Source organism: Haliaeetus albicilla, chromosome 4, assembly GCF_947461875.1.
Source record: "Haliaeetus albicilla chromosome 4, bHalAlb1.1, whole genome shotgun sequence".
NCBI classification, from domain to species: domain Eukaryota; kingdom Metazoa; phylum Chordata; class Aves; order Accipitriformes; family Accipitridae; genus Haliaeetus; species Haliaeetus albicilla.
In genome coordinates, this window is record NC_091486.1 from 15,153,589 (window position 1) to 15,181,496 (window position 27,908).

A 27,908-nucleotide genomic window follows, 5' to 3' on the forward strand; every position below is an offset into this window, starting at 1 on the left:
TTCTGTCACATAACTAAACTTCTCTACCTGCTATAGTCGGACAGAAAGAAAAAAAGCTGTCTTAGTGTCTGTAGTAAAAAGGGTTTTCTAATTGAATAGGAAAAATGGTGCCTTATTATGCTAGGTGAAGCCCTTCTGGTGGGGTACAACCTTTTGCTCATTTTGCAAAGGGAGAACTGAATCGTCCAGGTGCATCACAGTAGTACAGTGGAGCCTTAAAAGGTTTGGGACATACTCCTGCATGCAGATTTTCAGAGGGACTCAGATAAGCATCTCCCTTGTGATGCTTTTAGGTAAATACTCAGAAGAGCACAGTCCCCTGGACTGCATCCAAACCTTATTAGTTTGGCACTCTGTAGCTGATACATTTTGAGCTGGCTCTGATAGTCGATGCTGAGCTCTTGAAAATTTGGCCTTCTGTGACTTGCCCAAGGTCACAGCGGAGGTCAGTGGCAGAGATAGGAAGCAGACTCAGATCCTGAAACAATTTGATCCTGGCTGTTAGCCAAAAAATACATTCTCCTTCATTAGGCATATAGTGCTGAGCCCACAGGAGACACCTAAGATAAAACCCGAAGCAAGAGATCCCTATTTGGATCTGGCCATCTCTATCAGAAAAGGAAATGGACACATATATACAAAATCTTCTGTTTCCTCTTAGGGTTTCAGCTGATTAAATGAAAGCAATGTGAGAAAACCTGCCATAGGCCACAACGTCTTTTAGGTCTGTTGAAGGAAAAAACCCTTATAGCTTTTAATGAGCTCATGAGATTTTACCCTCTGTAACCACTAAATCCATCACTTTGCAACAATGAAGATAATTTATGATTGCCTCAATTGTTTCTTTTATTTATGGGACATTTTTAGTATGGAATTTAATCAAAGAGATTAAATGTCATACTACCTATTACCTTGCAGTTAAGATATTAATCCTATAGAAAGACATATCAAACTCTGGATTAATCATAAAAGGAAAGAAGTATGATGGCAATGCAATTGCTTTAGGATTCATGATTTCTTAACTTATTTAATCGGGGCAGAAGTTGAGATGTCACTGCCTCTTGTAACATGGTATTTTTTTTTCAGAATTAGGAATGGATATGAAAATAAGTATAGTTAGGTCTTGATTTAACAAAGTGCTTAGCATACACTTAACTTTAATGTGCTCGCCTTGACTTCAGTGAGACTTATGCCTGTGTTTAAGAACTGTGTAAGGCAGGATTAAATCACTTGCTTAATTTTAAGCATCCACTTAAGTGCCTTTTGGTAGGTAGGGCTTCAGTAAGCTAAGTTACATATTTGACAGGTTTGCCAGCTTAATAGTATAATTTCAAAGCTAAGAAAAGGGAATAAATATGCTGCCTATATTTATATCACACTTTCTATACAAAATGGTTTCCCAAAGCCCTTTATGAACCATAAACCGAACTACATTTCAGCAATTGATTTCAAAGCCTTTTCTACTGTAAGAGCATAGCACTGAGAAGAAACATGATGAGAGAGAGCACAAAGACAAAAAGTTCAATATACACTTGCAGGAGCTATTGTAAATTGAGGGGGAAATCTGAGACCACAAGAACATAGGAACATGGTGTTAATTTGTAGTTTTAATCTATTGATGCACTTTTAAAAATACCTGGGTCAAGTTAGCACACTGTTCCTGCAGAAGCTACTTGCCATCACAGAAAGTAATGATCATCTCTGCATTATTAGGAATAAAAACTCATTGGTGACCTTATCTGAGATGCACTTGCATTACAACTACCATGTTCTTTTCACTGAGAAGCAAGTAAACACTATATTGTCCAAACCAGGCAAGGGTAAGCCCCGTTCACAGGCATTTAGTGTTTATTGCACTGCTGATGTACTTTCTGGATAGGTCTACTTTTCAAGTACTCAGATCAGCCAGATCACTGCAGTTTCCCACAGCTGGCCAGACCTCCTTTTCAGAAGTTGTTGGGTAGGTCACAGTTTTCACCAGGACTCCCCTCAGTTCTATGCTTTGCTTCTCCCCAGATAAACCCTTCTCATCTGTGCTGACCTAGACTCAGGCAAATGTGGCCTCCCAAAGACCACGCACAAAGAAATTTCAATAGCACCTGCAGAAAGTCATCTGGCAGCTGCTTGAAGTGTAACCTATGGATTAAAACTTTCCTGAAAGAATAGGTAGCCAAAGTAAGCTTTGTATGTGTATAAGTTGTGGTAAATAGCTAATTGGTGTTATAAGTCAAGTCTGACAATGCCAGCCAAGAACTCCACTACCAAAACCTCAGGAGCCCCACTCCACTCAGCACCGCATCAGTAGATTGACCTTGTGCTGAGGCCTTGTAGTTAATGGGATCAGGGTGTATTTTTTAAGTGAAAGCCAAGACGAGTTATCAGTACCTACCTGTGATACATATTATTTAGTGAATGCCCAAACTTCCCAGGGAGCAGGCACGAGGATTTGAAAGGTTTTTAGCCAAAAACAAGACTGTGATATACCACATGTGTCAGGGCTCCCATCCCCATCTGCTGAATGGCTGTATATTGAAGATGACCTTGACATTACTCTAGCCACTCCTGACATCAGCGAGGTTGAACCTGACAGGACTAGAGTCAAACAAGTAGTGAACAAGTGCTCCCTGTTTGCAGTTTCCTTTGCTCCTCCCTACATAGACTACAGAGAAAAGGTTTTTTAGGACACAGCCCCAGTCGCTGTCTGGCTTTACCTTGGCTTTCCAGCCTCATTAGGGCAAGAAGCACAGGGGCTATCTTGCCATGACATCCAGGAAATGCACAAATGCCATCATCTGGCAACAATGAAATATTCAAACAGGTTTGCAGATGACAGTGCCTGTTTCTGATGGGAGAATATTGTTTGGGAGAAGTTATTTGCACAAGCCAGTGAATGATTGATGCAAGGCCAATGAAAGATTGATGTGTGAAAACGTGGAGCACATCTGCCCTAATTGAAAGTCCTGGGTTCCCCAGGATTATGGGAGGGAAGAAAATTCCTGCCTATGAGATTCACCCTGTCATCCAGAAATTTTCTAATCATTCATCCTACCTCTTATTTTCATGCTGATAGCTCCTTGATGCCTCCATCAAGATTATCATGGAGTGACAAACTGTGCATACATAGAGGACTTGGTAAGAAGTCAGGTTGGAAAAAGAGTAGTCGTGGGAAAGGAAAGCAGCAAAGTGAGGGGAACTGATAAGGAAATCCAGGGCTTCTGGTCTGTCCCTTAGCATCCAGCTTACTAGACAGCGTCACAGATATTATACAGATCCATTCCGGTGTTTTGGTTTATGACCAACAACCGATTACATAGAGCCAAGAGAAGAGAGTTTATACCCTCTTACGGGCCTTGCTTCCCCTGCACTTAATGCTTAGGAAACTCAGAAAATTCTAAGAAATACTTTAAAAATCATGTCTATGCATGATCTGTGCAATTCAGACATGCTGAAATGACGTCAGATAGGTTGTTCCTATGAAATGCTTTGCAAGGCCAGAAAGATATAATTCAGGGATTTATCAAAGAGCAAAAGGCCGGTCTGGGCTTCCTTTTGCAAATCAGAAGGCTTCAATATTTTGGAGATTTAGTTGCACATAGCTTGCAAGCTTCACAGTCAAATCTCACTGACAATATAGCCAGGACCTGGCCAACTGAATCCCCCTCTGAATAGCTGTGTTGACTCTCGCACACAGCTAAATTACACCCAGTACATGCCTTCTGGTACACACTGGCACAAAACTGCACGTTAAACAATGGTATATCTTCAGTCTCCTTTTCTTGCCACAGTCTGAACTTCTCCCTTCAGTGCTTCCATTCACTCACCTCCTCTAACAGACACCAACATCAGTGCCCTTTTCAGTGCATGAATTATCCGGCACCTTCAAGGCCAGGAGCACCATTAGGAAACACCAGTGAACCTGCCCAAAAGCATGAAATTACAAGCATTAACTCTCAGCCAGGGTTCACTGGTAGTTCACAGCATTCCTTGCAGCCAGGAGCTAATTAAAGAGGGTGGAATGTATTTAAAACATTTTAAATCTCATTGTTTTCCTGCTAACTCAGCTGGTGGCACAGAGCACCAGCACGTAAGTAGTTAATGATATTGCAATAATTGACATGAACTGAATCACTAGAGAGCTTCAGTCTCAACCTGAAATGGATTTCTTTGTTACTATTATCAATACTGTCCTCTCCTTAGAGTTATAAGATGGTAGATGGCAAGAGACATGGTTCTAAAACCTGGGAGGGACCTATACATCCACAAAGAGGTGATGCATGGAGACTGGTCTTCCCTCAACCTTGCAGAGTTTCAGACAGACAGCAACAAAAAATAAAGGCAGAAATAACTGCATACATGATTTTCTGTAAAGTAGTAATCTCAAATAATTATTTTTTTGGAAAATTACTAGGAGACTTTCCTGATATCATTATTTGATTTCCAGTAATGCCTGGGAGCTCTGTGTTTGAACCCTCCCACCCCAGAGCAGACTCTGCACAAGCACAGAACAAAAAACTTTCTGGTCCCAGTGATCTTTCACTGGACAAGCTCTGTCAGACTGGATCCAAACTTTAATGTAAATCAGTTTTTCCCCTCAAGAAGCACATACACAACACCCAGGGTTTCAAAACAAAGTGTTTTTATAGTTACAAAATGCCTTAAAGCAACTGTTAATTCCTGTTCTGCTAACAAAGTAAAAATAAAGGGGGTGGAGTGTTACAAGGGGACAGGAGAAGGCTTAAACATCTTTAATTTATCTGTTACATGCATATTTTACTGTGATCCAGGGAAAAAGTTTCTATTCAGGTGGCGTTAGGGTGACATAGCTGTCATTGAACTGGTTGATTTGGGCACCAAGCAAGTATTGCACTGCTATATTCTTGCAGTTCAGAAGAACTATCATTTATTTGCATAGTCAAATAATAGAAAGTGACTTTATCCCTTCTGCTGGCCCTGCTTTGAGCAGGGCATTGGACCAGAGTCCTCCAGGGTCACCTTCCAACCTCAGTGACACCATCCCATCCATTATAACTGCCCTGTCTTCAGTTTTTAAAATAGGCTTTCCCTTCCCAAGATCTACTGGAGCCCCCCTAGCTTGGCCTCTGTCTCAAGAATGCTCAGCCTTTGATTGTCCTGTGCTTCTGGTCTCTAATATCACAGGTTAAAATCAGAGGATTTATTTTCAGTGCCATTGTTTTTAAGGGGCTTGGGGGTATCTGAGGTGTTGCTGTTGCAAAGGCTATGCTTGTAAAAATACTTTTGGGAAACATGAGCTATCCCTGCTCTCCCATTAAAAAAACAGCAGTTCTGTTTTAGGACTATATTATGTGTTGTTTTTACACAGCAACAAAAAAGGGAGGACTGTCATTGTAACATCTGCTCCTGATATTGTACTGTGATGAAGTGTAAATCCAAGCTGAGTAGGCTATAAATTGTATTATAACACTGCTCCTCCTGACCCTATAGTCAGCCAAGTTTTCTATTACAAAGACCCTATATTCAGGAGTTTATATCCTGGCTATAAAAGTTTAGTCCAAGATGAAAGTTGGCATAAAATACCATAACTCCAGAGTGAATCTTTTTTTGTAAACTTGATAATAGCTTGTAATACACCTCAACAGCTTTTTTCATAGAAAGAAGACTGAGTGTTTAAAATTCACTGCACCCCCTGTGGAAGCAGTTACCAGTGGAATCGCCTTCATAATAGGCAGAGTAGAATATTGCTTCTAGTTATTTTAATCTGTAAAGGAAAGGCTGAGTTCTGGTTCCTGGTTTGGTAAACTGGGAGGAAAGAATCAGATCGATTCCCTTTTCTTTTTTTGCAAAAGACTGTCACAGTCATTATAAACTACTTTTAAAGATTTTTAAGTTCTGAGCTAGTTCTGACTTTAGTTATCAATAATACAAAAACCAGAAGCTATAAATTAAGAAAAAAATTCTATTTGTATTTTTAAAACACACTGAGAAAGAAATAGAGAAAGGTTTTCATTGAATTTTTTCCCTTCTTTCCTACTTGCAAGTTTCCAGCCTTTAAGTTTTATCTCAGTTCAAACATTTAAGTCAAATCTGTTTCCTTCCCTTGATTTTTAGTTCAGTTGATTCGATCACCTAAATCTCATATTATTGTCCCTGTTTTCTGCACAGATTAACATCACTTGAAACATCAGCAGATGAATACAAGAATTCCACTGTTAATCCCTAAAGAGCAGACACCACCCAATCTCTTCTTGACAAAAATAGGTTATTGGGAACATTTGCCATAAAAAAAGATCAAAAACTGATCAATATATGACTGAGGGTGAATCACAGCCTGTTGCTCTGGATGGAATGCCCAGTCCCTAACAGTGTCACAGTAAATAACTCCAGGCACAGGGTGGGCTCAGATTGGAGTAAATCCAATCCAGGCCAGTCTCTCAGGGGCTTTGCACTGGAGTGAAACATTATTTCAGCACTAATCACCTCAGTTTTGATTAATTAATTTTGAAATTCTCACCCCAAAGCTCCTATGATGGAAATCCTCCTTGAAGGAAGCCATCCAGGACATAAAGCTGTGATCACTCAAGTGAGAGGGATACTCAGGGACACCAGTTTTCCCTGTCTCTAGCTTATACATGTAGCTCTTGGGGAAGGAAGCAAGAGCTGTATGTACAGCTGACACAATAATCCCCCATAAAAGCCTCCTAACTTGATAAATACCCTCCTTTCCCAGGAGGACGCCGTGTTTCTTTGCTGTTTTGGACTAATGAGTGCTGATTGTGATACAGATCTTAACATGACCTAGTCACCAGCCAGGTGAAACTCTTGTCAATTTTTTTCATGTACACATGGCAGAGGCAGAATTAAAACCTTCCTGAGACCTAATGATCCACGAGGTAAGTGGGAGGAAAGGGGAGGAGGGGTGATTAATCTCTCGCTGTTTAGCATCACCTCATTCTTTACAGAGAAACACCTCTTAGCAGGAGAGTTTTATAGATTATATTGTCATCCAAACCCCAGTATGCACATCCCTGGTCCCTGTGGGGAAATCTAAGGTTTCCTGCTCAGTAAAAGTCTCCTAAAGTTTTACTCCCTGCAGCATGCAGAGCTGTTTCACACAGTATTTCCACCTGGGCTGACGCAGCTCTGTGCAGGCTCCAGGCTGGCAGCACAGCAAGACGAGCATGAGAAACCCCCACGAGGGATTTGAACTCCCTCCTCTGAGCTTTGTTAGGAGGGCTCTAGTTTGGCTTCCACAAACCTGCTGTTCCTGCTGGGGGATATAGATGGCTCAGCAGCACTGAAGAAAGGCACTGCCTTATGGGGCAGCCCAGCTGGCTCTCCTTATGTCTGAAGCATACAGTCTGCTACAGTCTCTGATACTCTGCAAGGCTGACAAGGTCTGGTCGCCATTTGACATATGAAGTGTGCAAAGGGAGGTGATCTCACTGTTTCCTGACTTTTCAGTGTCTGTAGATACTTCTTTTACTGAGTGCTTCTATCTTTAATCCCTTCCCAAGATAAAAAAATAAAAGGAACAAAGTTTGCAGCAAGGGGCATCATCTCCCTGCAGCATAAGCTTTAAAACACGCAAGGAACAAACTACCTCCAAAGGTTAGAGTCCTTTGTTATTTACTTAAAAAGAACTCTTTGCTCTGGTGTTTTTCCTCCTCCTTTAATCAGAATTATTTCTGAATGTCATCACACACTTAAGGGCATACCTGCACTGCTGAAGAGAACATGGTGCAGCCTTATACCAGGTAGGAATGACTGTATGGAAACCAGGAGCATGTGCCTTGCCTCTCAGGCCAGGCAGAATGAGAGATGAACTCACCTAGGCTGCTGTAAGCACTCGAACAACTCCGAGGGTGGCTCTGGATACACCCAGAGATGCGCCCCTGCATCAGGTGTTTTAAAGCTCTTGCCTGGGACTCCGCTGTGATAAGGGGTTGTAGCCCCTGTATCATTAGATGAGAATCAAAGATGGATTCACAGCAGGCACAACCTACTGCTGCCCCTGGCTACCTGCCCTGACTGCATCCCAACCGGCTGCTGGAGTAAGGGGTGGGTGCGCACACCCTTTCTTCTCCTTGGATGCTTACCTGAGGGATGAGGAAGCCACAGGTAGTCCCATGATTTCCTCCTGTCCATCCTGTGGGATGAAGACTGCTTAATACATCTCTTCCTCACTGCAGGCACACAAGGATGGGCTTTCTTCCTTGCTCCCTCACTCATTAGTGGCAGCTCCTTCAGTGTTCCCTGTGTTGCTGTCGTCAGTCCTTCCTCCCCACTTCTCTCTGTCTTGATACAAGAGATTGGACTTGGCTCAATGTGAAGCAGGACTAAAATCCCTGGCCTGAGCTTAAATAAAGCCCTTACACCCAGGGGAAGGGTGTGGATCTGGGTCACAGGTGAGTCTGGTCAGGGTCATTGAGTCCTATTAATGCCCTCACACCTAATCACATTTTCCACACTGCTGGGACTGCTTCTCCCTCTTCTGTGTGCTGGTGTCCCAGCACTGTCTGGGACCTGATGGTGTCATTGCAATGCAAATAACAAAGCAGTTAATCTGTCATGCAAATTAAATTCATGTCAGGTGCTACTTGATGGGTGCCCACACAACCTGCCAGGAGGAGTGTAGCTGTTAATTAGCACCCATGTTGGCTGTGGGGGTAAGGACACCAAATGTGTGAATGGAATACAGAGAATAAACTACCCACGCTGGGAAACTGCAAGTTGACACAGTCTTTTCCATGCCAGGTTTTCTGTGGACTAATAACAGATATCATCAAAAGAGATGGGAACTCACAGGGCTGTAGCATTCCAGATACAGGGGACTGTGAACCAAGATTTTAGATAAAAAAAATATTAAACTTTACAGGCAAAGATACCTTAAGAGATAGGTGCAAACTACACAGAAACACTTAGAATTATTAAAAAAAAAAAAAGAGAATGTAATACAAGGAAAAAATGGAGACTAAACTGTTTTGGTCATTTACATTGGGCTCTCTGTAGCTCTGTAGCCTGACTCTGCTGGCCACGTGGGTAGTTTCTGAGCTTCTAACTGTATTGATTTTCTTAGCAGAAAAAGCCTAAGGTTATCTAAACAGTTTAGTTTCTTGCTTCTTTGTGCTGAATTCATTATTTTCTTTCTGCCTGAATATAATACTCTACATTGCACATGTAGTGTCGATCCATAACCTGAGCAGAAATTGTCCACAGAATCAGGTAACAGTTGAGGACTGTGTGTGCTCCGGTGATTAAAAGATCAACACTCCCACGACCAGCAAAGATTTCCGTTAGAGCTTGTCAGAGGGGCAATGGGCCAATTACTGGTGGTGTCAATGGGTGCAGCTCCTGAATTTGACCAAATTTTTTTATTTCCCGAGCTGCGTTCAGCCTTGCAGCACTAGCAAAAGGGACCCTTTGAAGGTATTTCCCACCAGGGCAGCTGGTACTGACTTTGCTGAAATGCTTTCAGTGCTTTCATCCCAAAAGCAGAACAAAGGAGAAACAAGAGGAGTTTCCAGGTCAGGAACATAATCATTTGCATATTAGGTCATCCCATCCATGTCGAATCCCTCTCGTACCTGAGATTTCAGAGGGAGGTAAAAATCTCCTACTGGGGCTGCTACACACAGAAAACCTGGCTCACTGCACGCAGCACATGTATGAGACGTGATTCCCCTGTAACTCGGGCCACCATAAACCATCGGCCAAACTACTGCCTCGGATAAGTCATTCAGGGCAGAGTAAATCCATTTCTCTGGGGAAGAAATGTGCTGGAGCAGCAGAGGATGGGACGCTCCTGCAGGCAGAAGGGTTTCAGACTCCCTGAACTCTGCATAACAGCTCTGGTCCCGCATCCCTCTTTTGTCCAGGCTGGAGCCAGAGCTGTCAGCCAAGCAAGTTTTGGAGCTGAAAGCCTCATGGTACAGAGCACAGGGGGGATTTGGCTGCTGAGCAAGGCACGTAACCCTGAGGACCTCTTCTTCTTTGACCCAGGAGAAGTCTGAGACCTTTTCAAGTCAGCTCCTGTTACTCTGTCCAACTTCACTATCCACTGCAAACCACTCTCCTCCTCCCCGTGACCAGCCAGACTGGTGCACGCCTTATGCCAAAAGCATAAATGGAGGGGATTGGTCATACCTGGGTGCTGCTTGCCACCCCATTTGATGTCCTGTGACCTGTGCCTGCTTAAACACCAGCAAGCAGCCACCCCGTCTCAACATGCCTTGACCACCTCTCCACTGGTGCTAGAGCCTGCTGTAATGGCCATGGAAAAGCCCAGCTTGTGAAGCACCTCTCCTCCTAGCCAAGGCCCTTGGAGGCAGCTTTTTATGGACTAATAAGGACATTCTAGATTAATGACCAGAGTCCTGCAAGGCTGGGGAAAAAAATCACCACAGGTTGTGCAAGGCGAGTTTGGGCAGGCTGTACTTGAGCTGCTGGTGGGGAAGAGTTATTCTGCTTTGTGTGTGTTATATTCAGGGAGATATTAAACCAGCTCTCTTCCAGCATTGTCACGGATGCTGCTCTGATCTGCTGCATTAAGTAATTTGTGCTTCTCCCCCAGAAAAGAATTTATTTCCTCTCTGTGCTGGTGTCAAAACTAATATTAGCGAGTGTTACTGAACCATTTTACATCTGCTCTAACAGCAGCTGCTCCACAGGAGGGTGACTTGACAAGAGGACAGGGCAGAGGAGAAAAGTCACATTAGGCACTTAACAGAAGGGGTAGGAGGGAAGGGCTGGACACTGCGGGGCAGCGAAAGGGGGGCACACGGCTCTCAGAAGCACAGGGATGCAAAGAAGAAGGATATAAATACAATATAAACAGCCCTCTTCCCATATGCATGTCTGAGCGGCATGAGATGCCCCTCGTGGGAGAGGTCTGGTTGCGTAATTGTCACCGGGGAGGCCTGCGAGGATGAGCCAAATTAGCTCTGCTCAAATCCTGCCTGGGAAGCAGTCTGGCAAAGAAAAGAACAATTTGTGGATTTTCTTTTCTCTTGTGCTTAGAAAAAGCAAACTCAGACCATCCTGATTCTGAGGCAAATACCTCAAAGTTCATGTTTGCACTTCAGCAAAATAAAGGGGGTAACTGGCAGCTGGTAGCTCTGCAACCAGGTAGTCCTGCTCCTAAAGGGGGACAAACCAAGCTGGGGAGCATCTCTTTGCTGGACGTAAGGGTGAGGCAGAGCCTGGCTGGTATGAAGTAGTGCAGCTCTGCACCCTTAGTGGGGTTACAGATTTTTGTGCCAGGGACACTCCTCACACTGCCGTTTCTCTGCACAGGGTACCCGGTGCTGTGTGGCTGACTGTGGGAGGTCTGCTATTAACTTCTTTTAATGAACTTTAAAGGGATATGGTTCTTGTCTTACGTTCTTACTACATTTCAATAGCTCAGCAGGTGAATGCTGTTATCAGTGGAGATGAAATGGAAAGCCATTTGGTCAACAAGCCAAGGACTAAATTGGGAAATTCAGGAGCTTAAGAGTGTAACTGTATTTTTTTGGTCCACCCTAAAGAGCCAGCCAGGGCTGGAGGCTGTAATGGTGCCTCCAGTGCAGGGAGGGGGCAGACCACTGGAAAGCAATGCGGGGCTCTCTCTGCATCCAACCTCAGGAAGAGTTTCTGGTTTCTCAAAACTCTTGATGTTTTTTTTTTTTTTTCCTTCCCAGATATTAGGGATTTGCAAAACATCCCTCTTCCTGCAGTGTTCTGGCCCCTTCCACAGGCCACTCACGCCTTGGCTGCCCAGAGCAAAACGGCCCCACTGGGGACCGTGGGCTCCGACAGAAATTGTATTTCCCTCTCTATGAAGCTTTGTGATTTCAGACCAAGTTTTCCTTCTGTGTAGGGAAGAAAGCAAGAAACAATAAGAAACTGGTAGTATTAAACCCTGCATGTAAGTGCATTTTACTGTTTTAAATCCCAGAAATATTCACAACCAGAGCTGGATTTGTGCCCTTCGCCTTGCGATGCAGACTCCGAGCCTGTCTTTTGGCGAGGATGCTGCAGGGGGTGCTGGAGATCGCAGTTTCCCTCCCCACCCAGCAGCCAACAGCTCCATCGCCAACTCCAGCAGTATGTGCTGGAGACTTGTTTACATCTGAAAAGATTTATTTATGTTGTAAAACTATCTGCTGGTGAATAGATGAAAAGAAATATGTGAGGGAAACCATAATCATTTAATACTTATTCCGTTTATTTTCTATTCATTTAGCAATGTTGGCATTCTCATCATAATTAAAGGGAGCTGGGTGGCTTTCTAATGCTTTTCCACATGTGTTTCTTCCTTCCCTTTGAAGGTGCTTGGCAGATTTAGGTTACACATTTTCTTCCTATCGTGCAGCGAGGGGAAGAGGGAAAAAAATTCCCAGCACCAATCTTTTCTAATACTTCTACATTAGTTCAATCCAGCAGAGGTTTGCTCTGCCTCAAGCTAAAGAAAATCTATTAGGATCTTTAAAGAAGTAAGTCAAAGGGGATGCATCCAGGATAAGGTCAGGCAAAGATGTGCACAGCAGAGAATGATAGTGCTCAATATCATTGCTTTGGCTGTCAGGGAAAGTTCACCCCACGGGATGCCAAACTCCACTTAAACTTGCCTCCTGTCTTCAAATGCCTCTGCAAGCTGGAGGCAAGCACTTTGCACTTTTTCCTGGCACTTGCCTGAGGCAGGTGGGAAACAAAAATTCAGGGTTCGGGACCAGATGCCCTGTCCCACAAACGCAAACTGCGAAGGGGTTGATACTGGAGCCATCCAAATGCCATGTTGCTGCTGTCTTGTGGGCCATTTTAGAGCATGCTTTATAATATATTTAACAGCTAATGCTTGTTAAAATTATTACAGGTAGCTTTTTACTTAAAAAGCAGCATGTGCAGATCACCAGGGTACATGTTTAATTTTAAGCAGATGATTTATGCTTAAGAAGGGTGGTTAGACCTGTATCTTTGCACCTGGTGCTACGGGTTTTTTTGTTAAGAGTCTAAGATAGCGGCAGTCACTGGAGTTTTCTGCTACACTCAGAAATGGTTGCATCCAGAACAGTTTCAGAAATTAGGATCCTTTAGAGTGTGACTCAGCCCACACAAGACACCACTGCTCTGTGGAAGGTCCCATCTGTGCCTGCTGATGGTAGCAGGGCGTGAGGGCAACAGCTCAGTTAGACACCTCACGTCAGAGGGAACGAATTCAGAAAGTGCTGCCGAACTGCATCCGACCTTCTTTTTTTGGAGTCTGCCAGTTGACGCAGTTGCGAGTTCAGTGTCAGCCTCGGCACATCTCTCTGATGCTGTCACAGTCAGGTACCAGTGGCTGCTCCTGCCTCGGTTTTGGTAGACTCCCAAGAAGAGGAACAGTCCATTTGCCTGTCTGGGGAATGAAGACAAGGAAGAAGGGGGATTTGGGAATGCGTACCTTTCTGCCATTTCTCCTTGGTGCACTCCGATCCAGCTCCACAGCAGGTTGGGGCAATGCCCCTTTCAAAACATTCCCTTTTTTCTAACACAATTCCTTTGCTCCTATTCATTTCCTTTGGCCATCCCTTCCCTCTCCAAATCTTGGAGCCCTCACACAGCTGCCTTGTTGGATCTTTAACCTCCTCTGTATTTCAGGTGCTGCCTGTGCACTTCTAAAGTACTGCAGACAGAAAGGAAAGGAGAAAACTGATTTCCTTTTGAAATCCTGGTCTGTAAAAGCCTTTTATATAGCAGCATGCCAGGAGAGAAAATACAACTCCAAAGAGGCAGCTCTGGAGGGCTGGAGTGAGAAGATGCTGCAGGGGGGAGGATAACCCTGGGTGGCATGGTGCTGCCTGGCATTTTACAGTCAGCATCAGTTTGGATACGAGCTTGGAGTGTACAGTGAAATCTGCATGGCCACTATGGACTGATAAAGTGGCCAAGAGTACCATAAGCAGTGGTGGCTGCAGGGTCTGGCACCAGTAATTTAAAATACCACAAATTGGGATTTCCAAAACCTGAATCCCTGAAGTGCTCAAGTCAGCAGGAAGGGTTTGCAGTGGCTGTTGGTTGGCCAGCCCTGACAGCCACCTCTAAACACCCTGCCAACCTCCTGCCACCACCAGAGTCACCAGCCATGGCTTGGGGAGACGCAGAGAGCTGCTCTGAGATGTACACTGGGTCCGTTTCTTGCGCAGCCCGGCTGCAGCCACGCTGCCACTGCCCTGCTGTCATTATTTCAGCTGCCGAGCTCCGCTAATTGTTCTCCAGAGGAGTCCGATGGCAATGGGGTGTGCTTTGCTAAGATAACCGCAGTTATACTAGCTGGGAGCAAATGACAAGGGCTATCAATCCTCATGCTTCAGGGCACAAACTGAATACTATTTCAGGCTAGGAATAAGCCTGTGCAAACTCTTCTCAACAAAAACAAAGGCAAGCAAAATTCACTTGCTTCCTTAGAAATTGTCAAGCCCAGATCGGGCTTGTTAAGATATTTGTGGTTTTGGGGCACAGGAAGGAAGTTAAGCCGAATCCCATCATAGCAGAATCCCTCCAGTCCCTGGTTTCCCTGTGTTTCCTGTGCTTCAGAGTGGAATGGGTTTTGGTTTGCAAACCTGGCCTTGCCTGGGAGTGAAACTGGGGTGTGAGGGAGGAACTCTGTGCGGATAGCAATGGAAGAGTCAAAACGTTGACTGGCAGCACTTCTGCCCCTCTCACCTCTGCAGCTTGGCTCATAAAATAAAAAATTTCCATTGAATCACGTCAACAGCAGAGGGTATCCTAATTGCCTCTGCTTCCACCCAGCAGTTCTTATTCCAAGCTGACATCTCCCAGCAGCTAGTTCCAGTGTTGCTTAATCTAATAAACTACAGAGAAATCCCAGTACCTTTTACAAATCCTTTCTTTGGAGATAGCTGTATCTGATTCTCTAATAAGGATTCTATTAAGAGAAGCCTCTGCTGTGCTTTGTTAAGGAATTGATGCAATTTGATTTTTATTACATGAACAGAGTAACACGGATAGTAGCTGTCTCTGATACAAAGAGTCAGTGCAAAAAGTATTGTGCTTCCTCATGCAAACCAAGATAAAGTAATTAACTTTATATTAAAAAAAAAATCTCTGTTGAGATCTGTTCTGCATAATTCAACACCTTGTGCCAATTAAAGAGAACTTCTTTGGAAAATGTTTTAGGCTGTAATTTTATATGTCTTCAGATTTGTGTGCGAATATACATGGCTTTATGAATGTTTTGATGGGTGTAATTTTTCTTGTAGAGTTTATACACTTATTTGCTTTATTCATAAAATGAGACTTTGTAGGAGAGCTCCTGGATCAGGCCTAAATGTCAGACTTGATGTCCCTGGCAGGGACAGAAGAATTCCTGTCCAAGATAAGAAAACCCCACCCCAGGATGCCTCCATCTGCCCTCCTCCCACCCCACCTTCCCTTCCCTTCCCAACCCCTCAACGCTGACCTAGGGTTTGGATGGCAGGACCAGGGTGGGTAAATTGGTACAGGGATGCTAGTGATTCACCGGGAGGTTCCTCGGTGCCTTTCTGATTTGCAGGGAAAAATTCAGGAGAAATTTGGAAATACCAAAGTGAGCTGAGGACAAGCTGGGAACCAGCTGAGGACCCCTGAGGACAACACAGACCCTTTCTCTGGTGGCCCCACAGTTCCTGTGCGTTATTGCCTCTGGGAGGACGGTTCCTTCAGGCTCATCGGGGCAGCAGGCAGCAGCGTGAGTCCTGCACCGCCTGTGCGCAGCCAACCTGCTCCCCACCCCTGTGGGCAACAGAGCCTGGGTGGGTGAGAAAAGTCCTGGGAGAAATGTTCAGGGTAGGTGGAAGTTGCCTGTCACCACTGACAGCCCATCCTAATGCAGCGAACAGCTCATGCTGTTCCCCTGTGAGACAGCTAACCATTACTGTTGGTGCTCCTCTGACTTTCATTTGTGGGAGGGCTCAAAATAGTTAAAGAATACACAGTCAGAACAAGGCATTTCTTGTTATCCTGGGATGCAGTGAATCAGGATGGTTACTTGATTGATGTGGCTTTCTCAAAAGATGTAGTGAGGAAGGCTGTGATAAAGACAGTCCAGTATTGGCAACAGTAAAAAAAAAATCCGTGGCATGGATGGATTAGACCAACACCAAGAGATTAGGTGGTGTGCAATCAACTATTAAACAGGATAAATACTGTAAACAGTAGGTCTAAGTTTTTCAAGGAGAAATTGCCAAATAAAGGTCAAAGTGAGAAGTAAAGACAGTTTCTTCTCTAAACAGCCTGTCTACTTACCTGGGCTGATAAGCTGCACATGAGGGTGACTCAGTTAAGAGGATAATAATTAACAATCCTTCTAAGCAGACAAAATCAGTCACTGAGCCAGTCAAGAGTGTCATTCCCCCTTTCGTATCCTCAGCTATGCAAGTGCTATAAAGTCACTTATGCCAGTGTTAGAAAGCTAAGGTAGAACAGCAGCAATGTGCTTTAGCTAACTTCTCTTGAAGCAGTTTGAATTGACTCGATTAACATCTGGAGGCTCCCCTACTGGGCTTCAGTGTGTTGGCTCCCTGTGCCACAGATGGGGACTCTGAGAGTCAGATTTCTATCCCAGCATTTGGGCTTTCAATACTTAAAAGTTTTCCCCCTGTTCTATCTATATCTATATCTATATCTGTATCAATATCTATATCTATATCTATATCTATATCATCTATGTCTAGTCTATATCCATATCCATATCCATATCTATATCTGTATCTATATCCATAGCTAGACTATGGTTAAGGCTTTTCCTAGTATTAATTCTTCTATTATCATAATATTGCTAAGCAGCCCTAATTAAATAAGAGCCAAATCATACACTAGTTTCCATTACAGTTATCTACAGGTTTTTTTGGTATTTCTTAGACATTCATGTTTTACTTAGTAAATTTTACATTGAGCCCATGACCACTGATTAATCCAGGGTGCATATTTTTGGTTTACTTCCAAATTGCTTTAAAGAAGTTAAATGGGGGAGAGGCCAGTGCATCCCTCCACCAGCTTTTCCTAAGCAGTTATCACTGTACCTAGGATGCTCAGCATGAGTATATGTATATACACACACGCTCACTTTAAATAAAAGACTCTGACCTAATGAAATTATATATTTAGACAAGTAAGACATGCAGTGGGTGTAACAAAATTAGAGTCATCTTCACTCTAAGCAGGAGAAAAGAGGGAAAGATCTGAAGCACAAGTATTAAATAACATTAGAAGAGCTTTTTATAACACAAAAATGAAGTTGCTTTCAAAATTCTAGTGTAATAAAAATGGCACAGCACCGTAAGAGTAGAGTCATGTATATCTGTATTAGGGTACCTTTAGTAATAGATCTTATGTCTGTCCAGAAAGGGCAATATACTACCCAGCTACAAAGAACTTTTACACTGATACAATTTATAAAATGGTATTGATTTCACTCCTGCAGTAGAAAATCACGTCCCCTACAAGTGAAACAATGAACTGGTAAAAATATTCTGAGTAGACCAAAGAGTGGTCTGTAGGAGAGCTTGAAACTACATTTAGCTCATCCATAGATGCAAAAAAGTGATCATTTGGCGCTTCCATTTCTTTTTTTCCTAGATCTTAATATTTAGGAAGGAATCTGCAGAAAAATCAGCCCACCAGTGAGTTCATTTGGGAAACAATAAGGATTGTTAAAACTATTGTTGTACATTCTTTTAACCCATTTATATGATCCAAAGACAACTGGAAATCTCACTCACAGAGGCTGCTTACCAGAATCTCATTATTTTCTCTTCCTGTTATTAATCAGTTTTGTAATCCCACAAAACCAGTGTGTTTCAGTTAGGCCAAAGTCAATAAAGGAAAAGTCATCACTTATAAAACAGATGCAACTTCTCCACTGCCCCACCAGATTGTCTGCTTCTTTTTATCTAATATTTGTGGTTTGGGTCAGGCCCAAGAGTTTTGTTAAATCTTGGCTTTTTTTTTTTTGTTTTCTATTTTCCAAACCAGCCTGTCAGTCCCTATTAAACAAGAGGATGTACTTCTGGTTACAGCTAGAGCTTGCAAGTCAGTAAAACTAAGTGTTGCCTCTGGCTCTGCAACAGACTATTTGCACCTAGGATTTTTACTATATTTGTTAAACACTACTTTTTTTTAATGTAGAATAATCATTGTGCTACAGCCTCTAGTGAGAATTAAGAGAAAGGTACAATCACTTCAATGTTATTTTACTATTAGTCCTACATATTTATCCCTGTCTGTGTTGGAATTTGGATTGCTTTATCTGTCCCAGTATAATAACCTGGTCCGTGAGCATCCTGGCTAATGAAGAGAGTCTGTTGTGCATTTGTGTCTTATATCCCTAGAGCTCTACCACAGTAATTGTTTGAGTGCTGAGACCCATAATTTTTTTTTTTTTTTTCATAAAATTCATTGGACCATCTGTGAGGTCTCTCTGCTATGTCAAAATTGCTTAAAATTCTTCATAGATTCAGAGTTGCGGGAGGGGAAGGACACACTATAGGATGTATAGACAGCATGATCACATCGCCTTTTCCTCCTCTGAGATCTGAGCAAAGGCAGAACAACATCAGCATGCAAATGGATGCAGAAACGCTGAGTCTTGGGGCCATATCTGTGGGATTACGATCTTAGAGATTCACTGGGCACAATCCTTCACCGTTGTGAAGGTCGGCCAATGTGCCTATGGAAGGTCCTTCATCCCTGACAATATCAAATAATCTATCAAATCTATCAATAATCTATCAAAAACCCCTTCACATGAGTAGAAATCTAACCACTGAATTGATCGCCTTTGGCTGCCAGCTTTGTGACCTCTTCTTGCAAGAACGTCGTGTAAAGAGTTCTGTGTTGCAGAGGGATGTTTCCAGGGATACATATTAAAGTTATGTTAATTATCCAAAGCACCTGAGATCCTAGGAGGGAAACTGTTGAAGAAATGTAAAGCATCATTTTTATGCCGAGCATTAGGAAACTGCCAAGGTTTTCTTGTCAAACGGGAATAGCAAGGTTTTGATTCTGAACTTTCTAAAGTAGCCTTTAATAAGCAAATACTTTAAAATGCGAAGGCTATTGACTTAAGAACATTTGTAATCCGCTCTCCGTCTGGGGAGAGCGGTAAGCTTCTTCATGCAAACGATGTGAAGAATAGTCTAAAGCCATAGATGGAAGGCACCAGGGTAAGCTTTTTCATATGAGAAGCACCAATGAGCTTTTGAAACACATTTTCAATCTTCTTTTTTTTTTTTTTTGAAAACGGATTAGTTGTCTTTTGTTATTTTTAAGCCTTTTCTAGAGATCAGCTGGTGGCACTGATAAATTATCCATGGAGCTAGACAATCTCTGCTAATTCCAAGCACCCTTTTCCATCAGGGAGATTGGTCTGAATGGAATGTGTTACTTCCCATTGACATGATTTTATGAAAGATTTCCTTATGGTAATGTATTTGCTTCACTTACTATGCATTACTTTAACATAGCATGTCATGGTGATGGAAAAGAGCATATCCAGGGATGTTAGACCAGGGATATAATGCAGTGAAAAAAAAATATACGTGACCTCCTACGCAATATGCACCCCACCATGGTCCCCTCCCCACACTCATTTATATAAGAACTGGTGTATTTTGAGTGCTAATACTGAGGCAGGTCTGGGTCTACCTTCTGTCCTAATACAGAAGTCAGCTGGAATACCTCAGGTATTGCACCTTAGCAAGCAAACTTAGCACACAGCATTAAGACTTATCAAACCATCACGATTATTTTAAGCATATTAGAATTAATTTTGACATCCCAATTGGACATAACTCTTTGTTTTTTAAAGGGTGCCAATTTCTACTGTAAAATTGGTGTTGTCAGAGCAGACTGTAATGCCAGATTATTCATAAATTCTGTCTCCAGCAATGGCTGATGCAACCTGCAAACACAGTGCAGGAAACCCCACAGTAGTTAATTATGGAGGACGTTTCCCGCAAAAGTTGCTTTAGCCTCTGGTAGTTAGAGGCTGTGTTAAAGCTTGAGGCATGTGGGTTTATATGGCTTTCAAGACTGTCATGTTTTATAAAATCCTTCTTGGACGATTTCTGGAGACTAGAGATTTTCTTGCCCAACAAATGTTCATTCTTTCCCCAATACAGTGACATTATTGACTTCTGGGAAGAGCTTCCCAGGATATGCATCAGTAAGAAAATTCCTTCTTTTGTGTAAACAGTTAATAAAATTGTCTTGCTTCCAGAGAAACAAAACATGAATATATATATGTGTGTATATATAGACCACTCATGAAAGTTATATTTTTAAGTTGCCAGAACATTAAAGATAACTAGCTTTCATTTAATTTTACATGCTCCAGAAAATGTGATATATTATATGGCTGATCAATGAAATAATTTTTTTGATGGTAAAAGGTCCTAGCTTATTTTAGCTGATGCTGTTATTATCTGATATCCTCCTCAGGAAAAGTCTTGAGCTCTGAGCAACCTTGGATTTTTGTTTTTCTTTTAGGGAGTTCAGCTGAGCTGAAGCAGTAAAGATGAGTATTGACTCAAGAAGTAATTTTGCAGTGTTGTAGAGCAGAAAGGGTAAGTCATATTTCCAGAGGTTGTACTCAGATAACTCAGATTTAGTTTTGGATACTCATCAGCCTGTTCACAGCCCAGTTGTACCTTGGTTTAATTAGCTTAGCAATCACAGTCACAGAGGAGCGTTTTTGTCGTTATAACCAACCATTCAAACTAGACATCCTGCTACACAAAAGGGCATGATCTATAGTAAGCTGTGGGGAAGGGCAGTAGCTCTGCTTCTTACTTTTCTTAGTAGGGAAAGGTAGAAAAAAAAGTCTATGCAAAGATAGGTAGAGGTGCAAGCATGTCCCCGTTAACATGCAGTGATTCTTCTGTCTATGGGCTCAAAGTAAGAATGCCATTTTAAGAATAGGAAAAGAAAAGTTATCTCGCTCTATTCCAGCCACCAGTTTCTTGATCTGTCTTTGCACTGTTTTTCCTACTTAACATTTCCCATAATTCTTGAAACCAATCAAACAAATGCATATATACTACAAATGATCTTATGGCAACTTGAAAACACAAACATGTAGGCAATCTAGCAAGTAGAGGAAGCAGCTAACCCTGCAAGGATTTGATATTAGAGCAAAACTGCGGTAGCGAATGGCACCTGGATTTCCTTCCATTATTCTGAACCCTTTAACCTGAAGGGCTACAATCCACTAGTCTGATAAAACACAACCTGCATGACTTTACTCTAACACCACCGTTAGGCTCTTATCCACACAGTACATTGCCAATGTAAAACAAGGTATGAGTGCTAATTACTTTTGTTGAGGCTTATATTTTCATGGTAACTTAATACAGCTAATATCCAGGGTAATTCACCATGTTTCAAATACTTAGGACCAGATTTGACATTTTTCTTTATAGTGCTAAAGCTACTGGAATTATGTAAGGCCAAATAATACCCACTGTGGCATTTAGATTCTTCCTCAAATGACTTGCACAGTGTCTCATTGAAGTCCATAATACAAACAGTATCTGAGTGAGCTGCAGGTTTTGCTCCCTGGTGCACGCAGCTCTCTCTAAGACCTGGCACAATATTCACTCTTTCTGGTTTTTTTTCCTGATTTTTTACAGTTGTGATGACTAGAAAATGGGATTCTTCCTCCTCTTTATGGTAGGATGCTTGGCATTTCAGGAACGATGGAGCAACATCTCCCAAATCACGAAATGTCAACATTTTGCTTTGCCAGGACAGTGCTGAAGAGTTGCAGTTCAGACCCGTCATGTTCTTCCTCTTCTCTCATGGCCAGGCTCCCAAGTGGGATTTCATTTTCCATGGTGACTGGACCCACTGCGGGAGGTAGCTCACCATGGGAGCCACATGGCTGAGGTAATGCAGTGTTACCTCCCTCCACAAAGATATGGATGAGTTAAAGGGAGATCAGGAAAGTGGACAGAGAATGAGCAGGGTTTTTAAAGATATGAGCTATGGGGTCATAACCTGGCTTGGGTTGTCAGAAGGAAGAGTGAGTGAAGATGAAGGCACAAGAACAGTCACTTCATTTCATTTCAATCTTTTCTCTACATCTGCGTAAAACAAGAAGTATCAGGCTGACACAGTCATCAGGGTTGCAGTTCAGTTAAACCTCAAGGGACAAAAATTTATTAGGGTAGAAAGAAGTAGGGGAGGTTTTATGGTCTATATCACTGCGGTCTCTTAAGAAGAGTTTGGTTAAATATAGGCTGGTTTAAAGCAAAAATATACTGAAACTGCTTTAGGATGGGAGAATAGACTTCTTGGGGTCCCATACTATGAATCTTTTGAGAAAAATGGACAGTTTAACACTCCTTATGTTCCCTGTTCTTTCCTTTTTGTCACTTAATGGAAAACTGAAACTTTTGAAGAAAGCTGAAATTTTCCAGTAACACTGGCTGTCCATTTTGGACTTTTTGACTTTTTTCATAGTCAATTTGAGGACCAAAATTAGTCCTACAAAGGATTATTTTCAAAGTAATTTAGACTAATTCAGCACAGACCTTAATTTTTAATGTACTTAAGAAATTACTTCTCATGGTGACTTTGCTGTAGTATAAATACTGTTAAAGATGAAGTACCACACAGAGATGCTCTGAAGTGTACTGCATCAGCCTTTGGTGAATTTAAGCCTAACTTGACCCTGGTTACTGCACTAGCCCTGAAAGGGTGTGTAAATTTTACAGGGAAAAATACTAACACTGGGATATGGGAAAGCTGTAGCTTTCCATTTGAAATAGATTTTCAGACAAAAGAAACATTTCAAATCCTCTGTATAAGGAAGAAGTATTGCCTTCTTCAGTATGCATTGAGCATAAATATCCTGCTAGAATGTCTAGTTCCAGTCCAAGAAGGAGCAGTAACTTATGGAGTTTGAAAGCCTCTGAAGCAAAAGAGATCAAACAGACATGTTTGTGCTCTGATCCAGCTGCAAGATCAGCGGTTTTATTAACCCATTTCCAGTAAGCACATTTAGTGAAGTTTCATAAAAAGTCCATATGGGATTGTGTGGGCTTTACAAATGCAGAAAAAGGGAGGAGGAGACGATAAGGAGAGCAATGAGTTGAGACAGGGCAGAAATAAGAGTTCAAGTAAGGATTTGTTGCATTTTATCTCACCACACAGACTCATAACTACCTTGGAAATACCTGGGCTAACAGACATGGGAAAATAATAGAAAAGAGGAGCTGGTTTCTGGCCTGTTTCTGTGGCAGAAGCAGTCCCATTATGTAGCCTGCCTGAGCAGACCTCTTTATGAAATGTATGTACATTTGTAACACTTTATATTTAGTTTAATAATTTATCAATGGTTAATATTTCAAAAGAGTAAAGTAGAAAATCAGATAAAATTTTTATACCTGCTATTAAAAGTCGAATGGAGCATTGAGACACAATCCAAGCAATCATCCCCCCAAATCTATCTACTGAATCAGCCTGGCTTCAAGCAAAAAGGAAACCTTGTGCTGGATGTGAGAGTGTGTGTGTGTTGGTCTTACAGCAGCAATGGCCTCTCCCAGTCATAAACTTCCAGCTGGTCACCAGCTCTTGCCAGGTCATTGTTAAAAAGACCCCCAAACCTGTCACCTGATCATCTTTTCTTGATTACTTAATGGCTCTTGTTATTGCTGTGGTTTCTGATCTATCCAAGGCATGATCTTTCAGCTAGTGTAATGCTGAATCATGCTGTTTAAGTCTCTGCTGCTACTAATATCAATAGCACTGAACTGATTTGTAACATTTTGCTGCTTTGATGTGTCATGGGATAGTTGAGTGAAAAATCTCTAACCTATCTGGCCATCACCTTATATGGAAACTGTTGCTCCTGACATAAAAAATAGTAATAAAAAAATAAATTAAAAAGAAAAGAACGAAAACAGATAGAATCCCCACAAACTGCTTAAAATGTTAACTCAAGCAATATTAAAAACAGATTTTAAGAAGCTTTAGAGGCTTTTTGTTTGGGGTATTTTTTTGCTTATTCAATAAAAATGGCAGGAGTGATATAATAACCGGTATGGTATTTTATAGCCGGTTTAATGTAGTCTAAGTCCATTAAGGGAACTTTCCTCTGCTTTTTGAAAAAGGTCTTTTAATTTTCTTTTTCAAGGGAAACACAGTTCACTTTTTTCCAGTTTTACAGCTTAATGCACTGAGTCAACCACAAGGTGGAGAGCAACTTGCTTAGGAAGTCTAGAGACTCTTACCACAAGAAGTCAAAGCAAATTTGTAGATTTTGGTTGGAACAGAAGCTGGGCAAAGGCAAGACTATTTCTGCCTGTACCTGTGGCTGAATAGGAGCACAGGTCTGTGAACTAGTAAGCAACCCACAGCCATGGTCAAACATTTTAGATTAGGGAGCAACAAAAAGTAGAGTAAACAAAGAAGGTAATTGAGGGAATTTTGTTTAAAAAACTGCACCAAAACTAAAAGGTGTTTGGTTTTATTCTCAAAAGGTAGTGCCTTTATACTGTGCAGGGCTTTTCAGAACCTTCTTGAGGTGTGCTGAAGCAAGCTTACTGTGATCTGGATGGATGTACATGTAAATGGATATTCATACCCCCTAACTTCAGGCATATATGCTATGTAGTCAATGAAGCCTTGCATTATATGACTCAGCACGCCCAAGTTAGCTTTCTGCTTTTCTCCATTAGCAGCAGCAGGAGCCATGATCTGTCACTTTTACATGAGAGTTAGATGGTGTGACTGTGGCCTGCTGTCTAATACAGCGTGTGCATGGTGCAGAAACATTGTTTTCTCTTTTCTTCCATCCAAAGAAAGTTTTGTACATGTTAATTTCTGGAGTTAAAACTGCCATTTGCGGCTTTTTCTAAATAGCGGGTAAGAAAACACATGGCCTTGTTATGCCACATGAGAGTACCCTCATTTATTTTCATGGAAGGAGAAGAGAAGAAACCCAACATTACATATCCTGAGTCTTTGAGAAGCCTTTGTGTCTCACAACATCCATGCACACAAAGGCAATGCATCATGCAAGAATAACAAAGGAGATGGCTGAATTGCTGTCATATCGGTAACAACTAATTCCCTTTGTCCCTAACCATTCTAATAATACACACATTTATTCAGTAAAGAGATGATCTAAAATACTTTGATGTTAATGGGTCTGTTTCTATTGCGTGCAACAAGTTTTGGATTAGGCTGTGACGATTTTATTTCTGCATGCTGCTCGCTTAACTGGTCAAACAGCATTTATTATTATATGCCTGTGAGGGAAAATGTGCCATCTTCTCACTAGAGCATTTACTAAGTTCAATCTCTCATGTTTAATTATTTGCTAGTGATGTGTTTTAATAGTCAAAAAACAAGGCTACCAAAGAGCTCCATCTGAAATATAATATCACATGGAGAATATTTACTTAAAAGAATCACACTCCATAAACTTTAGAATAGCAGTCAAAACTTACAGCTATCAGAAGGAAAGCAGGAATTATAAGTACGCCGAATTCTTATTGATTTAACTTTAGTCATTATTTTGCATTGTTCACATCTCTCAAATTATTTGAAAAAATAAAATGAATTTATTAATTGTTAATGCCATTAGAAAACATTTGTGATTTGAGTGAACATTTTACTAAAGCTTGAAGGATATCTTGCAGTCTACTTACTTAAAATATTTATGCATTATAGACTATGGAGAAAAAGAGGTTCTCATATTCTTTTAGGATTAAGAAATTTTTCACAAAAGGACAATAAGAAAGGACGGCTTAATTTTTTTCTAGACTTAGCTAAGAATAATATAAAGATACTACAGTGGCAAATCCCCAAATGGTAAAGTAATATGAGGTTACATTGGTGTCATTAAGAAATGGGATTAGTGCCTGGGATATTGTTTAGTTTGAACAACAAGATAAAGTAACATTTCTTATTCCCCAGAAAGGAAAAGGGCATGTGTCTGTGTGCCTGTGTGTTGCCCACAGCCAACTAGTGCCTATCAATTCCACCAGACTCAATATCTTGCCCCAGGGGTAGGAAACCCAGTGAGGTCTCACCTCATACTGATGTACCAAAGGGTGGGAAGGTGAAATGGAAGGACCTTGGAGGTTTTATTAGCTTTAAAAGGGGGAGTTCAGATCCATCCACCTGCCTATCCTGGATCTTGAGGATGAAAGGGCTCCTTCCAAGGAGAAAAGCTACGCAAGAAAGGTGTCAGCTGCAGCAGAGGACACTTATGACCTCTCTGTGAAGACACCTTGAGCCAAGAGGTCCCCAAAGGTCTGATGAGGAGAAGGCATGGCAGCAGGTTCACCCCCAGGGTAGAGAGCATGGAGTTGCAAGAGGTGTCTCACTGCTGACTCCTGTCACACCACACAGCTGATGGGGCTCCAGACTTGTCCTTGCCTGGAGGCTTTACAGCTGTGGGTAAAATGCGTAATCAACCTCAGCCGCTCTGCTGGAGGATGCAAGTGTCACTGTAGCTGGTGTGGTGGTGTTTGGGGTCAATGCAAGATCCTCTCCCTGCTCCTCACACGTGTCAGCAACCACCTCGGGGTGGACAGGTCAGCCCTGTCGCAGAGACCAGGCAAGAAGATAAAGCTAAGCCCAGTAATAGTCCTTCCCAGGGATTTCTGGAGTTCAAAGCACTGCCTTTTGCCTGTTGGGTACATTCGACTTCCTGACACACATAGTTTAACTTATTTGTAGTTAAAGATTCATTTTTTCTCTTGATAAGACTCCCAGTTCAATTCTCCATTTAGACATTTTGTATAATTAATGTTTTTGCTGCTGGGTTTTAGATTTTTTTTAATAAGCTCTGCAACTGTTGACGTAATTTAGCAATGTACAAATTGCATGTAACAAATTGTCCTAGGACAGATGTATGACAGAAGACCTCTTTTGAAGGAATGACCTTTCTGTAGTAAATAACAATGTTTTCTTTCCTTCCCTTAGCACTAATTCACTGTTCACATAGCAACAAGTTGCAATTATAAAACATAAATGTCTAAACTTTTTAGGGAGCAGCTCTGGAACGATGAAAAGTCAGACTGTTGACCATTGTTGCATGTATTGATCGCTATTCCTTGAGGTGTAGAATACCCTCATTTAATCCCGCTAGTTACAGTGATAACAAAGGCCAAGACTATTCAATGTGTAAATGTGTAACAAGCAACACTGCGTGGTGTTCAGAGGATAATAAATCCCACAGTTTTGCAGGGAGGAGAGCAGCAAACTTCCCTTCCTGTTGTTTTTGTCTCACCTCCTTTTGCCTGTGGCATTTATTTCTCCCTAGTAAGACTAAGCCACGGATAGAAAGACTCTCCTGCAATACTGATTCTCACGCAGGTGCCTGAAAAACCTGACTTTCTTCTCATTTATATATTAAAGATCTTTTGCACTGCCAGAAGCATGTAAATCACAGCAAGACCCATCTTTGACTACTAGTTTTGATGTAAAGTGCTGCACAATAAGCAAGAAATTAACTAAAGGCTACAAAGCAGCCTTTAAGGAATGTTCTCCAAGAGACATTTTCCATTTTATGTTATCCAGAAAACACATGTTGCTTTTACCAAATCCCCAGCTGTGACAACTGATATGGTAGTCTGGGAAAGAAGGCAGATAGTTTCTATGCTATTAGTATCCTTAGGTATTTAGAAGTTGGCAAAGAAATTTGTATGTGGGGCTCTACTTTGGCATCATCTACACCTCAAGCTGTATGACTCTGAACATTTGATTTCACCATGTTGCCAGGGTTGGAGGTGACAACGAGGGGAATCATGCTTAGACCGTGGAACTTGAATTTCTTCTTCTTCTCCCTTCGATCACTATTTTGGAGGAGGGTGGGGAAAGGCACTTCAGTAAATGATGGTCTCCCCAGAACTCTGGATACACAGATTCATCCTTTGTATATGGTGCTGGTAGCAATT